Source organism: Pteropus alecto, unplaced genomic scaffold (genome assembly GCF_000325575.1).
Source record: "Pteropus alecto unplaced genomic scaffold, ASM32557v1 scaffold17, whole genome shotgun sequence".
Lineage (NCBI taxonomy): Eukaryota > Metazoa > Chordata > Mammalia > Chiroptera > Pteropodidae > Pteropus > Pteropus alecto.
Window position 1 is genome coordinate 11,747,353 of NW_006440645.1, and position 6,326 is coordinate 11,753,678.

Consider the following 6,326-nt stretch of genomic DNA (forward strand, 5'->3'; position numbering starts at 1 on the left):
GGAAAGAGTTCTGGCTTGTTAAAATATTGCTTTTAAAAACAACTTTCAACTTTAGTATATTTTAATGACCTGAGAGCATCAACTAACAATGTTTTATGTCCTTTATCACCTTATTTAAATATCTCCCTTCAAAGAATCTTCCTCATTAATTCTTTGCTGGTTTGAACTGGTTACCTACTAACGCAATTAAGTAAAGATATTAAATTTTTTCTAGATCGTTATAATTACGGCAATGCAAATATGCTTGTTGTATATTTAACATCGAGACCATAAGATTATGCTCCCTAAGTTAGTTCAGGATATCTTTTAACTGGAGTGGCTCATAAAGCTGGGGCGAGGGGCGGGAATTGAAGAGACTGGGAAATTACACTTCTGGCTACTAAAACATACCACATTTTCTTATATTCCCCTGTTCACATTCTTATTCAATTACCTTTATTCAAATAAATCTCTTAAAAGAGATATTTGTATTTTGAAAAGTTAGGAACCATTTTTAATATAGAAAACAAATATTTTTCAAAATCAATTTGGTGAGCTTATTCTTTATGGAGATAGAGTAGTAAGGAGTGTGGAAAAGAATTTATATATGTTAGTTACTGACAGTATTTTATAAAATAGTTTAAATTTTAGCATTTATCTGAGATTTGAAATATTCCAGGCTCTTTCATATAACTCAAGGTTCACTTACTAAAAAACAAAAAATCTCTAATGGCTATTTCAAAGATCCTATTCATCAAAGTAACAACTTTATACAAACTATAAAACTTTCATTAATATAAAAGAACATGAAATAATTTTCATATAAATACAATGGTGATAAAACAAATTTAAAACAAAGTACCCCAAATCCTCTATGTGTGGAAGTATGGAATATTAGGAAACTATCTTTAAAGAAACTTCCACAGGTCTTGCAAAATTCAAATAAATTTTTTAAAAAAATATGTATACACTATGTGGCTTTGAGATAGTCACCAAAAACATCTTAAACTAAAACCAGTTACAAAATATAACAAAACAAAATATTTCAGCCCAGATTAACAAGTGACTGGGATTTTTTTACTGTAGTAGATTTAACTTCATACCATCACAGTTGAAATCTTCAAATAAATAGTTTGACAGCACAATTAGTATATCAAGAAAAGAGATGGGTACAATATTAACCTGCTACAAAAGAACACACAGAAAAACTGAGAAATCTCTTTCTCTCTCAATTGCTCTCTCTCCCTCCCTCTATCCCAATTTATTAGACAGTATTTTTCTTTTTCAAATATTGAAGGAATCCAAAAAGTAGATAAAGGAGAAAATAATGCTCATCCCTTATTCTAGCACTCAGAGATAACTTATATTTCAAAATATATGGTCATGATTCTCATCTCGCTTTCTCTCTCTATCTCTCTCTCCCCCTCCCTCTTTCTCCACCCCCATATTTTTATAAATTTTTATGATTTCATGAATTACTTAAAAATATTTTTGATGCATGTGCAGAAACTTTGGCTTATTTCTGGAGGTAACGACATAACAGATCTCATTGTAAATCAGTGAATAGGTGTCTCATATTCCATAATCTTAATATTCCCGGCAAGACTACTTTACTTCCTGGTACCTTCACATCACCACTGTTACAAAGGACTGTTTCACATTTCTTCTCTACCTTCAATACTCCAACACATCTTAAACTCCTCTTACGCTTACCAGATGCTTTTGCCTCGTAATTGAGAAAATATAAACAAACATTCAATAATCATCTATCATCTGTCCTCCCACTGCCAAACCTATCAACAAACCAGTATCCATATGTAAGGGCAGCACATATACGGAAAATTTCTGTACCTTCCTCTTAATTTTTTTGGAAACTTAAAACTGCTCTAAAAACAATCATGGAGGGAAAAAACATAAATCTGTATAAAGACAGTATGTTGTCTGAATAATAAGTGGCTATATTCTTTTACTTTTCCCCTTATTTCTTCTTATAACTTTAGGGACTCATCACTAATATTTGTGTTCTCTGTAACCTTACAGGAAAGATACACAGAACGTGTATAATAAGAATTTTGTAAGTACAAAGTCAAATTTCACCTTCTGTTTCACTTTCAGACACAATACACAGCCAGTGTGATGCTCACAGATGTCATTCACCCAAAAATATGGACCTCTGCCCTCTTAACAGTATTTTCACTGTATTTTTTTAAATCAGTTCTATCCTTCCCAAACTCCTGAGGTACTCATGTTAATCCAAATCTTATTGAAGCTGCCACTTTTTAATTTTCTCCCCACATTATGTTCCAAATATGATCCCATCTCAACATTTTTTATTTCCTCTCTTGTAAATCCTCCAAATGAAGGTATATATAATGAAGAGCATGTGAGCACGTCTCACACCTGCGTCTGGATGTCAATTCTCTATTCCTCTTCTCTGGGGTTACAAACTCCAGTTTCCAAGATGTGGTCACTAAAAACCAGGATGAGTGCCAGGGCTACTGTGTCTTATTCCAGGCTCTGCCACTCTATAAACTAACCAGACGGTGCCATTTCAGTGCTCGGTGTTCTTCATCCATAAAATAAAAATAAAATTTTTATTAAAAAAAAAATGACCACAGAAAAAAGAATCAAAGAATGTTTCTCTCAAACTGAAACATTTATAAATCAGAATGATCATCAGTGAAATAGCGAAAACTCCTGGAGTGTTGTAGCATCACCTGGACTGGACTGGAAACAGTCGCAGGTTGAAGGGGAATCTGTAGCTTAGGCAGAAGCTCTAGAACTTGAATCATATGAGGGCAATGTTTAAGGATTGTGTAGATCTGAGGGATCTGACTAAATTAGAAGTCTTGAACATAGAATTACATGCTCAAGTTGGCCAACTATTCTGTACAGCACGTTTTGAAAGCTGAAGGGCTTGTATGGCAGCTGCAAGGTAAAGACACGCTCATCTCCTACAACTTTACAGCGAACTATGTTGAAAATCAGGCAGGAAAATTTGTCATGAGAGTGGCAGAGTTGCAAGTTAAGCTGAATTTTCCACCTCAAGTGCCCTCTTATGGTAAAGTAAAAGTTATGACAGTTGAACACTTAAAATCAGAATGAGATTACCTGGGTGCTTATAAGTTAATATTGATATCTGATTCGATTTGTAGATTAGCACCAGATGAGAGTACCATTGGGCAGGGACCTTTCTGTAAACTGAGGACATGTTTGTTTACTGATGATGATGATGATGATGATTGATGGTGACAGAGATTATGGAGAAAGGCTAACATTTACTAACATTTACTAAAATATGTGCCAGAATTGTTCCAATCTATGAAATAGTGTCACTGCAATACCCATTTCATGGATGAAAACTTAAAGAGCCATTAAACTGTTTTCTCTAAACCCCAAATTTAAAAATCTTAGGGCCAAGATTTCAACCTAGGTACGTTGAAAAGTAAAAAAGTAAAAAAGAAAAAAAAACACTGTGAAATGTAAATCAACTTGGACTTTGCCTTAAGAACTGTTGAAGCCTTCAAATATTTGCAACAGCTTTGATTTAGGAGTGTGGCGTTTATTTTAGAATTCAAAAAGAGAAAGAATATTGTCCTACTTTAGAATATTTATGTGAATATTTATGTAAAGATAAAGATAAAGAGACATATTTCAGGGAGGCTTATGAAATAGAAATTAGAGTTCTTGGAGAGTGATTAGATATGGAGTGAAGTGTAATCAGGTATAATATTCATACTATTAAAAACCCAAAACAGCATAAGTACCAATCAATCACATTGAATGTCAGATTAATCAGAACAGACAGTAGCAGCTTTAAGCTAGTTGTGTCCTGGCTCGTTATCTGCTCTGGGTAAACAGGAGAGGCAGAAAGCATGTAATCTACGTTTGTGATTTAAGTGAGTGGGTAATGATAATGCTGGTCTTTGTGACTGGGATGTACTTTTGTAGTGAATTATAACACGTGCTTATTTCCTTCGCAAAGCAGTTTTCTGTGTTAACTTCTTATAAGCTTATTATGAGGATCAAATAAAATACATCTTTGTTGTCCATTGCCTAAAAAAGTAGATCATAAGTATTATTTAAATAGTTTTGATTTTGTGTGAAAAATGCATATTTAAAATAATAATGCTCTTTTGATTTTTTTCATCTTATTGAGGTAGGACAGACGTGGAACATTATATCAGTTTCAGGTGTAGAAAATAACGATTCCACATTTGTATATATTGTGAAATGACCACGATAAATCTAGTTAACCTCCATCACCATATCTAGTTTCAGAACATTTTTTTTGCCCATGATAAAAACTTTTAAGATTTATTCTCTTAGCTATTTTCAAATATGCAATACAGTATTGCTAACTATAGTCGCCATGCTGGACATGATAACGCCATGACATTTATTTTATGACCAGAAGTTTGTACCTTTTGACTTCCTACAACCATTTTGCAACCCCCACCTCCTGCCTCTGGCAACCACCAATGTGTTGTCTGTATCTGGTTTGTTTTGATGTTGTTGTTGCTGTTGTTTTTTTTTTTTAGATTTCAACTACAAGTAAGATCAATATAAGGGAGATCAAAGACAATATTTGTCTTTCTTTTTCTGACTTATTTCACTTAGACATTGCCCTCAAGGTCCATGTTGTTATAAATGGCATTTCATTCTTTTCTTTTATGGCTAAATAATATTCTTAAATTTTGTATTGATGATATTCTAAAAGTATATACACCAGGGAATAGACACGTAAGAAAAATGTATTTGGAATAAAATGCTCTACTAATAATTTCAATATACCTTAAATTGAATGTAAATCCAATGCCCAAATATAGTAGGATATTTTAACAAATTATGGCAAATTCATATGACTATACACAAACACTTACTGCTGGAATTGTAATATATATGCACCTACATCAAAAAAAAGGTACACATTTGTTTTGTAGATATTAGTGTACGTGTTTATTATATTACAGGTGGCGTCGCTTTAGCCACCTCTCTCCAATAATATGATCTAAGGTAGATATTTGACAGTGGACCATGGAAAAGCAATAGAAATATAAGTAAAATGAATATTGTACAAATTTCCATACCTTAACTTCAAATGTTAGGGTAGTAAATTGACACAATTTATTTCAGTATAATTTGTCAACAAATTTATATTTGCACACATATATAATTAGATACACGTTCAAGGAAGCACATCAACAGATGCTTATCACGTGATGATTTTTTTTTCAATTTTTTTTTTTTTTAATTTTTTAGATGAGGCAACCCTTGGTTGACCTCACAGATTACAAGGACCTTGTCAGTTTACAATCCCTTATTTTTTTTATTTTTTATGCCTACAGCACCTGGTCTTCCTAGGTGGTCTCCAATCCAAGTACTAACCAGGCCCGACCCTGCTTAGCTTCCAAGATCAGATGGGATCGAGTTTGTTCAGGGTAGCATGGCCATAGAATCACATGATAATTTTTAATAGTATAAAACATTAAAATCAACTTAGGTATACACAGGTAGACAACAGATAATATGTTTTGTATGCCCCATGCCAATACACAATGAAATCCAAAGCATCGGTTGAAATGAACAAATTAAATATAATTGCCAACCTGCAGAGATGTTCACAATCTATTGTTAAGTGACAAAAGAAAAAATTTAGTATTATATAATATGAATGGTTCCTTTGGTGAAGCTGAGAAATGAATTCTATTCTTAAACTCCAAGGCTGCTCTGTGTTCCACTGTACTCTGATGCCTTCCAGTCATATTAACAAAAATTAGCATAAATATAACCCCTGTGCCTTAGATTCCCCTGATACAATGAACCTCTGATTAATTTCAATTTGGGGCATGGGTGCCTAGCAATACAGATCATCCTTAATTTGACTTAAGCCCATGCTCAGTCCCTAGGAGAATAAAATAAACCAATGAACTTATTTGTTTACCTTGGCAAATGGATTTATAAGGAACTACAAGGAAATGCTTGTAACTCAATTAAGAAAGAACTCTAATTATAGGGAAATAATGTTGATAAACATTACATTTATAATTGAATATTATGATAGTCTTAAATAATCAGATATGTGGGAAAATAATAGAGAACGGAGAGAAGGAAAATGAATAAAGAGAGACAGGAGATAAGGAGTGAATGAGGAAATGAGGGTTAATTTTATTTTTCAGGTCTTCAGTATGTGATTCTCACATACTTTCCTCTAATGCATGTACTGCCCGCACTTCTGTAAAGCATGTCATAAACCAATGAACTGAAATGCTTGATTTTTCTCTGTATATTCTATTTTGTTTCCATGACTTTGCTCATACTATATACCTTCTACAGATGTGTCCTTT

At 33.1% G+C, this 6,326-nt stretch overlaps 1 pseudogene; it reads right to left on the bottom strand.

Moving 5' to 3' along the window:
- Positions 1-5,318: 5,318 nt before the first annotated feature.
- On the bottom strand, positions 5,319-5,437 carry LOC112484667 (annotated as a pseudogene).
- Between the last annotated feature and the right edge of the window lie 889 nt (positions 5,438-6,326).